This window comes from Miscanthus floridulus, chromosome 16 (genome assembly GCF_019320115.1).
Source record: "Miscanthus floridulus cultivar M001 chromosome 16, ASM1932011v1, whole genome shotgun sequence".
Classification (NCBI taxonomy): Eukaryota; Viridiplantae; Streptophyta; class Magnoliopsida; order Poales; family Poaceae; genus Miscanthus; species Miscanthus floridulus.
In genome coordinates, this window is record NC_089595.1 from 18,525,195 (window position 1) to 18,537,565 (window position 12,371).

Genomic DNA, 12,371 nt, shown 5'->3' on the forward strand with positions numbered 1-12,371 from the left:
ACATGCCCATTGAGTGCCGCACTGTTTGGAATGTGGGGTTCCTGAGTCCTTTCATGCATGCTCCTGACTGGCCTCTCGGATGACTAGACCATGCATGATTCTCAATTACTACTAGCTACCCATTGTCACCCTCGTCCCGGACTTGGAGGTAGTGTCGGTGGTTGCCGTGTCTTCTCCGTCCATCTACCAGCTCGACATGAATGCATGCATGCGCGCAGTCCGCGTCGCGTCTATGGAGTTCATATTTGGGTATCAGCATTTTTCTGTATACAACTCTGATAACTGATGAATGGTGGCTCATTTAATTGTGTTGTCTGAACACAACAGAACAGAACACGCGGATTGCATTGGACGGCAGCTTGCTGATGCATGAATCATGATTACCTTGCGTGCATGTGGGCTGTGTGGCTTACCTGGACTACCTAGTACGAAGTACATGTGGCTACGTAGACCAAGTGTGTACATCGTGCGTACTAGGTATACGTACTACTGTCCTAATCAGCAGTCTGAACTGCTAGATTTTTCGTGACCAACAATCTGAACTGCTATATTTTTCGTGACCAACAATCTGAAACTCTGAATACATATACATTCTTTCTTAGCGTCGCTAAGGGTTCATATCTACATCTTGTGTGCATGCATGTGAATTCCGCTCGACATCTTTCTCTCTCTATATATATATATGCAATGTTCTTCTTCCTCCTCTCAGCAGCAGAGCAGCACACTACACTGCACTCCTGTGTAATCCATCAACAGCTACTCATAGACTGACACTCCTCTCTCCCTCCCATCAACCAAAACCATTCTCTTCTGCTTCTCCATGCCTGATCTGATGGCTCCCCTCTACATGCTAATCTGTGGGCTCCTTCTCTCCTCTTCCCTGCATCACACCCCTCTTGCCTCAAATGGCAAATGGTAGTGATACTCTCTCGGTAGGCCAGACGCTTGTCGTTGGCGAGAAGCTCATATCAAGAAATGGCAAGTTTGCATTTGGCTTCTTCCAGTTCCAGCCAGCTCCAGGGACGACCAGCTTCAGTAAGTCCACCTTGTCCTCCCTTGGCTGGTATCTTGGCATATGGTTCAACAAGATCCCGGTCTTTACCCCTCTCTGGATCGCTAATAGGGACAAGGCCATCACATATCCTGAGCTAAGGCTGACACAGCTAAAAATCTCAAGGGATTGGTCCACTGCTCACTTTGTCGTCAATAGGTCGACAGCAGAAACCAGCACAAACACTACTCCTAGTGCCACCGCCACCGCCGCCGCCGCTGTTCTCTTGGACAATGGAAACCTTGCCCTCATAGCGACAGGAAGCTCATCATCTAATGTAACATCCTTGTGGCAGAGTTTTGACTACCCAACAGATGTCGGGCTTCCTGGCGCCAAGTTAGGCCGGAGCCGGAACAAGGTCACCGGTCTAAACCGACGGTTCATCTCAAAGAAGAACCCGATTGATCCAGGCCTTGGCTCATACATCCTTGAACTAGACTCCAATGGGGTGTTGTCCCATAGGCGCCAACCCCCCCCCCCCCCCCCCCCCCCCCCCCCCCGTACTGTATCTTTCTTGGTCATGTGGAAAATTGGCGTATACACTTGTAAAATCTGCTAGACTCGGATGCATGCACCAAAGGTTTGCTCGTGCCAAAATATGTCAACAACCATGAGGAGGAGTACTTCACGTATGAATCACTGGATGAGTCGTCTTCCACATTCGTCTCAATAGATGTCTCTGGCCAGATTAAGCTGAATATTTGGTCACAGGAAAAACATTCCTGGCAAACTGTATATGCCCAGCCTTCTGATCCCTGCAGTCTTTCTGCTGTATGTGGACCTTTCACGGTCTGTGATGGCAACGCAAGCCCATTATTTTGTAGCTGTATGGAGAGCTTCTCTCCCAATTCACCTCTTGACTGGGAAGCCGGCGATCCAACTGGAGGGTGCGTCAGAAGTATTCCCCTAGAATGCACAGCCAGTAACAACAATAAAAACATGGCAAGTTCTTCATCAGACATGTTTCATACCATAGCTCGAGTTACATAGCCTCGTTACCCTCATAGCATGCAAGATGCTACGACCCAGAGAGAATGTGCTGAAGCTTGTCTTGGTAACTGCTCCTGCACCGCTTATTCCTACAACAACAACAAATGCTCTGTCTGGTATGGTGAACTGCTTAGTGTAAATCGGAATGATGGCATCGATAATTTTTCTGACCGCCATCCTGCTAGAGATTTGCAAGATTTGACAAGAAACAATAAAAGAAAACCGAGCATTGTTACTGAGGCAAGCATTGCTAGTTGTGGGTTTATAGTTTTCATGTTGTTGTTGCTAATGATTTGGAGTAACAAATTCAAGTGCTGTGGTATGCTGCCATTACATGGAAGCCAAGGCAGTGGTGGTGGAGTTATAGCATTTAGATACAATAGTTTAGTTCATGCTACTAAAAATTTCTCAGAAAGACTGGGTGGTGGTGGTTTTGGTTCTGTATTCAAGGGAGTGTTAGGTGACCAGACTATGATAGCAATGAAAAAGCTTGATGGTGCCCGTCAGGGAGAGAAGCAGTTTAGGGCTGAGGTGAGCTCAATTGGATTGATCCCACACATCAAGCTAGTTAAACTGATTGGTTTCTGCTGTGAAGGTGATAAGAGGCTACTTGTGTATGAACACATGTCAAAAGGGTCTCTCGATTCCCATCTATTTAAGAGCAATGCTTCCGTCATAAATTGGAGCACTAGGTATAAAGTAGCCATAGGAGTTGCTAGAGGATTGTGCTACTTGCATCAAAGTTGCCACGAATGCATCATACACTGTGACATTAAGACAGAAAACATACTTCTAGACGCATCATTCGTTCCTAAGATTGCAGACTTTGGGATGGCAGCAATTGTAGGAAGGGATTTTAGCAGAGTTCTAACCACATTCAGAGGAACCGTAGGGCATCTTGCCCCAGAGTGGCTTAGTGGAGTTGCTATTACACCAAAGGTTGATGTCTACAGCTTCGGTATGGTACTGCTTGAAATCATATCAGGAAGGAGGAATTCACCAGAAGTATATAGCAGCAACAATTGTCATGTTGCATATTTCCCAGTTCAAGCAATCGGCAAGCTTCATGCAGGAGACATAGGAAGCTTGGTGGATCCACGGTTGCAAGGTGACTTTGATTTGGAAGAGGTTGAAAGGGTTTTCAAAGTTGCATTTTGGTGTATTCAAGATAATGAGTTTGATCATCCAACAATGGGTGAAATGGTTCGGGCTCTTGAGGGTCTCCAGGGGCTTGATATGCCCCCAATGCCAAGACAACTTGCAGCTATAACTAGACCTTCTCATACGGCTTGAATGTAATAGTTCATAAGCACATTGTTGTCAAGTTATATATTAGTACTTGTTTCATAAAATCGGAAAGTTATAACGAGTGTGTCGGGTATTAGTATTAGGGATACCTAGAAGAAGGAAGCTGATGGCCGCGAACGCTAACTCGCCCGGATGGTCAAGAGAGTATTTTGGTCTTGTCCGACCCTGAAGGTACGGGCTCCGTGTCGCCCGACCCCGAGGGTGAGGGCTCCATGTCGCCCGACCCCGAGGGTGCGGGCTCCGTCACGCCTGACCCCGAGGGCATGGGCTCCATCTCGCCAGACCCCTCGGGCGTAGGCTCCATCACGTCTGACCCCGAGGGTGCGGGCTCCGTCACGTCTGACCCCGAGGGCGTGGACTTCGCCTCACCAGACCCCTCGAAGGGGGATTCCACCTCGCCCGACGGGGGTCCGTACCGCCTCCAACCACTACGGGTCTAAGAGTACGAACCCAGGGTCAAACTTCTGACACCAGAAAGGGAGTAGGCGCTGAAAGCATCTAGGCCCCTAGTTGGGTTTCGGTGTGATTAATGATAATACGTGATTAATATGACTAATATATGTTTTGCAGAGGCAATTAAGTTAGGTCATGGTAATGGCAATTGATTGGGCAATCATTGTTGTCATGCCCCTACGATGGAAATCATTTTGGTTTTCAAAGGATGGACGACAAGGTTAAGGATGGACTAGTTCTAAGTGTCGTTTGGTGTTGAAGAGACACTTAGAGTACTTTAGGACTTTGTTTTTCCTTTGGCCATACTATTAAGGGGGGTATGAACTAGTAGATTGACCTAGGTGAGTCTAGTGGGTTAGGTGTGGTGCATACTTGTCAAATCTAGCACTAGGTAGCTCCGAAGTAGCCCTAAGATCAATTGGAGCAAACTTCATTCACATATGATTTCGAGTTAGAAGTGAATGAAGGGTCAAATGCTGACCGGACACTGATCCGGTTGTGACCGGACGCTGGCAGTAGAGTCCGATCAGTACATTTGATCAAGAAGTCATCTGGTTGTGATCGGACGCTGAGTGAAAAGTGACCGGACGTTGGGTGCCAGAGTCTAGTCAACTCCAGTAAGGTTCCAGAGAGGGAGAATCCTGATCGGACGCGTCCGGTTAGTGCTGACCAGACACTGGTCAGGTTCCGGTTACTGACCGGACGCTGAACAGCAAAGTGACCAAACTCTGGGCGCCAGCATTCGATCAACATCAGTAAGGGTCCAGAGAGTAGTTTTCATGAACAGACACAGGTCAGAGTCCGGTCACAACTTAACGGCTCTATGGCGGGGATAACTGACCGGAGCGTCCGGTCACCCCGTAGAATGCTGATGCAACCTCCTAATAGTTCATTTTGAATGAGGGGGTATAAATACTTCCTCTATTCATCCAAGGGATGTCTCTTGCCCATTTGATCAGCTGAGAAACACCCTTGAGAGTGCTTTGGAGAGCAAGAGCCTAGTGAGATGATTGAGATTTGAGAATCCAAGATTAAGGTCTCATTAGTGCAAGGAGAATAGCAAGTGTGCATCCACCCTTCTCATTAGGCTTGTTGTGGTCAAGTGAGAGTTCGTGCTTGTTACTCTTGGTGATCGCCATCACCTAGATGGCTTGATGGTGATTGGGAGTTTGGTGATCATCCAGCGGAGTTTGTAGATGACCCAACTCAAGTTATGAGTGGTTGTGGGTGATTCACCGCGACGGAGTGTCGAAGAATCAACCCGTAGAGAGCACTTGATTCTTGCACAGATCAAGGGGGAGATACACCCTTACGCGGGTGCTCCAACGAGGACTAGTGGGGAGTGGCGACTCTTTGATACCTTAGCAAAACATCACCGCGTTCCTTCTCCTCTATTTACTTTGAGCATTTACTTTTGAGCAATTAAAGTCTTATCTTTACATTCTCAGAATTGCCATACTAGAGTAGGATTAGAACTTAGGGTGCTAAACTTTTATGCAGTAGATCATTAGAATCACTTTCTAGGCACAAGGGGTGAAGTGGGCTAAGTGTAGGGCTTAATTATTGCAATGTGTCGGGGACCTAATACCGGGGTACCCCAGAAGGTGGAACCAATAACCACCGAACGTTAAAAACTTCTGGACGCATAAGAGCGCCATTTCATCCCTTGTTCGAATGACAAGAGTTTGGTTCCGCCTCGCCCGACGCCTTTTGAGATAGCTCTGCCTCACCCGAGGGCCGAGGGATAGACTCTGTCTCGTCCGACTCCTTTGAGGTGGCTCTACCTCGCCCGAGGGCTCAGGGCTAATCTCCGTCTCGCCCGACGCCTTTAGAGCAGGCTCGGTCTCGCCCGAGGGCTAAGGGATAGATTCCGCCTCGCCCGACCCCAGAGGGGTAGGGTCGGTCTCGCCCAAGAGATAGGGATTGGTCTCCGTTTCGCCCGACGGCAAGGAACGAGCCTCACCCTGCTCCATATCTAAAGACTGGATTCATCTTACCTGACAACTTCTCCCCGTTCCCTCAAGATGATAGGTACAGGGCAAGACAAGACGTTCGGGTCAACCATGGCTCCAAGGACCATACCCTGCGCCCTAGCAGGAAAAGTACTGCCAGGGGATGACGGGACAGGTGCTTTAGACCCTTCCAGGCGCCGCAGAGCCCGAAAGGTTGTACAGGTGCGTGCTCCTCGCCCTATAGTGTTGTAGGAGCCGCCTTCAGCTCTAGGACACGGAACCCGACGAAGATATACGACAACCGCTACGCTACAGAAAAGGATTTGCTATCTCCACGAACGACGGATATTCCGTCACCACGCTATGGGCCCAAGGGAGCAGCGCCCGCTTCCCGATCCCTCAGGTCCGCCAAGTCAGAAGACCTTGACCACAGCGTTACTCCGGACCCCGACCCCTCGTCCCTCCGACGAAGACTCACAGGAACCAGAAGGCGTGTGGAGCAAGGCTGGGAGAGGCTAATAAGTCAAAACCACTGTACTACAACCCATACCCTGCGTAGGGCAGCATTCTGTAATCAACCTGACATTCTACGGAGACATCGATAGTATTGTAGGCACTTATCTTCCTTCGCACTCATTAGAATGAAGAACCAGGCCGGGTATACGTGAGCCACAAGATTAGGTAAAGCCCTCATCCTTGTAAAGCCAGCCCCTTCATCTATAAAAGGGGAGGCGCCTCTCCCATCAAAGGGTGGACTTTTTGACCGAACAATACAAGAACACACACATACACACAGTCAAGCTGCTACGAAGCTCTTGACCTCCTTTCGACCCTTCCATCAGAGACTTGGGACTAGTCCCTCTCTCGATCATTTGTACCCCTTACTACAGACCGTTCATGGTGCTAATAACACGAGCAGCAACAAACTGGACGTAGGGACATTCGGCCCGAACCAGTATAAATCCTATGTCCTTTAGCGCACCATCCGAGCCTAACACACGTTACTATAAATTTACTTGCTGGTGCTTATATGAAACACCGACAGTTGGCGCGCCAGGTAGGGGACTTTGCGCGTTCCAGAAAAGGCCTCGGATGGCCACCCATGCAATCAGCTAGGCCCCGGGTGCACACATGCGTTTCGGCGACCTAGATTTCATCATCACACTAGAAGGATAGCTGGGGCTGACTCACACAGCCGCTTGGTCTCTCTCTTCCATCGACCTCAGCCGTCTTAGGCTTAAGGCCCTACCGGGCAACTCCCTTGGACCCCAGTCATCAAGGGAGGCCTCGCACAATGTCACCCTGTGTCCGGAAGGTCCCGTATGGAGTGCCCCGACAGCGTTTCCATTCGGTCTCCGCAACGCTGCGGTGACCGCTGGCCACCTTCTGGCACTATGTGTAGTTCAGTCACCCACGGACATCGAGTTCGTGGGGGCGATTGAGCATGATATGGAGACCCTCTACGGGCTCCTCAATGAGGAACCAGGATCGTTCTCTAGCTCGAATTCTAGTAGGGGGAGCCACCACCCTTCCCGGGAATGCTTCATGACGCAGACCCCCGAGGGTCACATCGAAAGTGTCTCCAGGGAAGAGGTCACCCCTACGAACAACCCTAACGGTAGATCCAGGGAAGAGATGACAGACCCATCTCGCCTAAAGATGGAGCAGCTGAGGGCCCGTCAGCAAGAGATTGATGAGGCCGGGCAAGGGCTCGTCCGGGAGTACGCGGACATCAATCGCGAGATTGAATGCCGCAAAGATGGGGGGCGCGCACGCCATGGCCCGCACCGTACACCAAAGGATCCTCACCGACGATGGGACCCTTCCTCACTTTGCCCGAGCCAGCCAGAACATCACCGCAGCAACCGCCTTGCTGCATGGCCTTCCGGAGGCCGCGACAGCCGAAGATCGCCGGGCCCATAGGGAGATTCGCACGTTGCTTGAGCGTGCGGCGGCGCAGCAGGCAGAAAGTTCATTGTCTCAACGACGCGAACCCGACACCAGCCAGCGCACGCCCTCAGTGCGTCCCACCAGGGACGCGTCCGTTCACCAAACACCGCCAGCCGGCAGGCAGCCCTCCGCCGTCCTAGTACATCAACGCCTCGGCCATGGCCGCGACGTACGCAACATCATCGATGCTCGGAAACGTGCCCATGGCGACGATGGAGAAGCAGCATGCCACGGCTATCATCCCCAATGTGGCGGACGCTACGACATCAACGAAGACCGAAGCCCGAGCCCCAGCCTACCAGGTCCTCAGGCCTTCGGTCGGCACATCCTCAACGCCGTGTTCCCCCTAAGGCATCGACCGCCTACCAACATCCCTAAATATTCTAGCGAAACAAATCCCAGGCTTTGGCTCGAAGACTATCGGCTTGCATGTCAGGCCGGTGGTGCGAGTGATGACAATTTCATTATTCGCAATCTCCCGCTGTTCTTGGCCGATTCGGCGCGAGCATGGCTGGAGCGCCTACCGTCCAATGCTATTCAGAGTTGGGTGGATCTGACGAAGATCTTTGTGGGCAACTTCCAGGGTACGTACAAACGCCCTAGAAACCCATGGGACCTCAAGAACTGCCGCCAGAAGGCCGATGAAACCCTTCGCGGGTACATTCGGTGCTTCTCTCGGCAGTGCAACGAGCTCCCTAACGTCACCAATACCGACGTGATAGGAGCCTTTCTGTCCAAAAAAACATGTGAATCCCTGGTCCACAAGCTTGGACGCAGGGGCCCGCAGACTACCAAGGAACTCCTAGACATCGCCACTAGTCACGCCTCTGGAGAGGAGGCGGTCGGAGCCATCTTTGGTCGCTCCGACGAAAAGATGAGGCGGGATGAGGACGCCGGCGAAGGCACCTCCAACCATCCTGCCAAAAGGAAAAATAAGAAGCAACGGCGCGACAACTCGCTCATGGCCGCTGCCGACCACAAAGGTGGCCAGAATCCCGTGGAGGGCACTCCGAACCACTTTGAGAAAATGCTCGAGGGGCCATGCCCAACCACGCCTTCCCAGCCAAGCATCTATACAAGGATTGCGGCCTCATGCGCAAATACTTGGCCGGGGCCTTAACAAAGGGGAGCAGGGGAAAAAACCTGTTCCTGCCATAGACGACGTAGAGGAGAAGGACGACGCCTTCCCAACGCTGACCGGCGCCCTCATGATCTTCGGAGGATCAACGGTCTATGACTCCAAGCATCGCCAGAAGCTCGCGCGCCGCGAGGTCTATACAGCCGGACCGGCCACGCCAGCCTTCCTCTGGTGGTCGGAATCCGCCATAACCTTCGACCAGACCGACCATCCGGATGCCATCCCACATCCAGGAAGGTACCTGCTTGTCGTCGATCCGATCGTCAGACCAAAGCAGCTCATGAAAGTACTGATGGACGGAGGCAGCGGCCTCAACATCATGTACGCTAAGACGCTCGACGAGATGGACGTCGATCGAACGAACCTCCACCCCATCCGAGCGCCTTTTCACGGCGTCGTGCCTGGTAGGCAAGCCGTGCCACTGGGGCAGATCGACCTGCCTGTCACTTTCGGGGATCGGTCCAATTATCGGACAGAGACCCTCACCTTCGACATAGTGGGGTTTCTGGGGACTTTCCACGCCATTCTGGGACGACCATGCTACGCGAAGTTCATGGCCGTCCTCAATTATACATACCTTAAGCTAAAGATGTCGCCCCCCCCGCGGGGTCATCACCATCGGCACCTCCTTCCAGCGCGCTTATGAGTGCGAGGTCGAATGCTGTGGACACGCATCCGCAGTCATCGCCTCCGAAGAGCTAGCCACCCTCAGGGAGAAGGTCGTCGAAGAGGCACTCGACGCGAAGAAATCAACCGGGTCGTTCGAATCGGCAGAAGGCTCCAGGGAGGTCCTCTTGGACCCCAGCAGCTCCAAGGGCAAAAAAGACCGTATTGGGACCACGCTCTCCTCCAAATAGGAAAGCGCGCTCGTCGACTTTCTCCGCGACAACAAAGACGTCTTTGCGTGGAAACCCTCGGATATGCCGGGCATCCCGAGGGAGGTCGCCGAGCATACTCTCTAGATCCTTCCAGGCTCCAAGCCGGTAAAGCAATGCTTACGCCGCTTCGACGAGGAGAAACACAAGGCCATCGAAGAGGAGATAGCCAAACTGCTGGCCGCAGGATTCATTAAGGAAGTATACCACCCAGAGTGGTTAGCAAATCCCGTTATTGTGCAAAAAAGAGCGAGAAATGGAGAATGTGTGTCGATTATACCAGCCTCAACAAAACGTGTCCAAAGGATCCGTTTCCTTTGCCACGAATAGACCCAAATAGTCGATTCCCACCTCAGGGTGCGAAACCCTCTGCTTCCTTGACGCATACTCCGGTTACCACCAAATCGCGATGAAAGAGTCCGACCAGCTCGTGACATCTTTTATCACCCCCTTCGGAACGTTTTGCTACATTTCGATGCCTTTCGGTCTGAAGAATGCTGGGGCAACGTACCAGCGCTGTATGCTCAATTGCTTCGGAGACCTCATCGGGCGAACCGTTGAGGCCTATGTCGATGACATCGTAGTCAAATCCAAACGAGCTGACCACCTTGTCGCCGACCTTGAGCAAACCTTTGCAAAACTTCGGGCAAACGGCATCAAACTCAATCCCGAAAAATGTGTTTTCGGGGTCCCGAGGGGCATGCTGCTCGGCTTCATCGTCTCCGAGCGTGGCATCGAAGCCAACCCGGAGAAAATATCGGCCATCACAAGGATGGGCCCGATCCAAAACATAAAGGGGGTTCAGCGGATCACAGGGTGCCTTGTCGCCCTCAGTCGATTTATTTCACCGCCTCGGCGAACGAGGACTCCCCCTTTATCGACTCCTGAAGAAATCTGACTGCTTTGAATGGACAGCCGAGGCTTAGGAGGCGCTTGACATGGTTAAGCGATTTTTAACTAAACCTCCAGTCCTAGTTCCTCCATGCAACGGAGAATCCCTCCTACTGTATATTTCGGCCACCACCCAAGTGGTCAGCTCTGCCTTAGTGGTAGAACGAGAGGAAGAGGGGCATGCCTTCAAGGTGCAGTGCCCTGTATATTTCATCAGCGAGGTGTTATCCGACTCCAAAACCCGCTACTCCCAAATCCAGAAACTCCTCTACACCGTCCTCATCACCAAAAGGAAGCTACACCACTACTTCGAGTCACACTCTGTGACAGTAGTGACATCGTTCCCCCTCGGTGAGGTCGTCCGTAGCCATGATGCTATGAGAAGAACCGCAAAGTGGGCACTCGAGCTGATGGATCAAGGCATTTCTTATGCCCCCTAAACAGCGATCAAATCTCAGGTACTAGCTGACTTCATCGCGGAGTGGACCGAGGTCCAGGTGCCACCAGCGGCCGTCGATCAAGAGTACTGGACAATGTACTTCGATAGATCACTGATGACAAAGGGCGTCAGAGCAAGACTAGTTTTTGTATCTCCCCTCGGGGTCCACATGAGGTACATGGTTTGGCTCCATTTCCCCTCATCAAACAATACTGCAGAATACGAAGCGCTCGTCAATGGCCTACGAATCGCCATCGAGATGGGCATCCAACGCCTCGACGTCAAGGGCGACTCTCAGCTGGTCGTCAACCAGGTCACCAAAGAGTCATGCTGCCACAACGCCAAGATGGAGGCATACTGTCAAGAAGTCTGACAGCTGGAGGACAAGTTCGACAGCCTCGAACTCAATCACATCCCAAGGCGCCTCAATGAAGCAACCGACACACTTGCGAAAGCAGCATCCGGCCGAGAGCTAGTCCCGGTAGGTGTCTTTGCCAGCGACCAACACAAACCCTCGGTACGCTACACGGGGTCGAAACAAGCCAACGATGGCCCATCTAGTCCAACCCCAGGGGCCGATCCTCCAACTGCTCCGCCCGACCTCGAGGTCATGGAGCTTGAAGAGGACCCAGCAGCGGAGTCCGACCCTCCCCGATGACTGGAGAACGCTTTACCTCGACTACCTCCTCCATGACATACTACCAGCAGACAAGACGGAAGCCCGACGGCTCGCACGACGCGCCAAGTCCTTCGTTCTTGTAGAGGGCAAACTCTACAAACGGAGTCACATCGGGATTCTACAACTCTATATCCCTAGCGAACAGGGAAAACTCCTGCTGGGCGACATCCACGGTGGAGTCTGCGGTCATCATGCTACACCAAGAACTTTGGTTGGGAATGCATTCCGATAAGGTTTCTACTAGCCCACCACAGTAGCCGATGCCGAGCAAATTGTATGCACCTATGAAGGGTGCCAGTACTACGCTCGGCAAACGCACCCTCCCGGCCCAGGCTCTCTAGATGATCCCCATCACATGGCCCTTCGCGGTCTGGGGGCTCGACCTGGTTGGGCCACTCAAAAAGGCGCCCGAGGGCTTCACCCACCTGCTTGTCACCATAGACAAGTTTACAAAATGGATTGAAGCTTGACCAATATCCACGATCAAATCCGAGCAAGCAGTGCTGTTCTTCCTCGACATCACCCATCGCTTTAGAGTACCAAACTCCATCATCACAGACAACGGCACGTAGTTCACCGGTAGGAAATTCGTTCGATTCTGTGATGAACAACACATCCAAATCGACTGGGCAGCCGTCGCACACC

At 52.1% G+C, this 12,371-nt stretch overlaps 1 protein-coding gene and 1 pseudogene across 1 annotated transcript in view; one reads left to right on the forward strand and one right to left on the reverse strand.

Annotated features, from left to right (window-relative positions):
• LOC136510359 (G-type lectin S-receptor-like serine/threonine-protein kinase At2g19130) overlaps window positions 1–12,371 on the reverse strand; it is a gene marked incomplete at its 5' end in the record, with an annotated part of 120,664 nt that overhangs the window by 74,077 nt on the left and 34,216 nt on the right. The window lies entirely within an intron of this gene.
• Window positions 833–3,334, forward strand: LOC136513496 (G-type lectin S-receptor-like serine/threonine-protein kinase At2g19130; annotated as a pseudogene).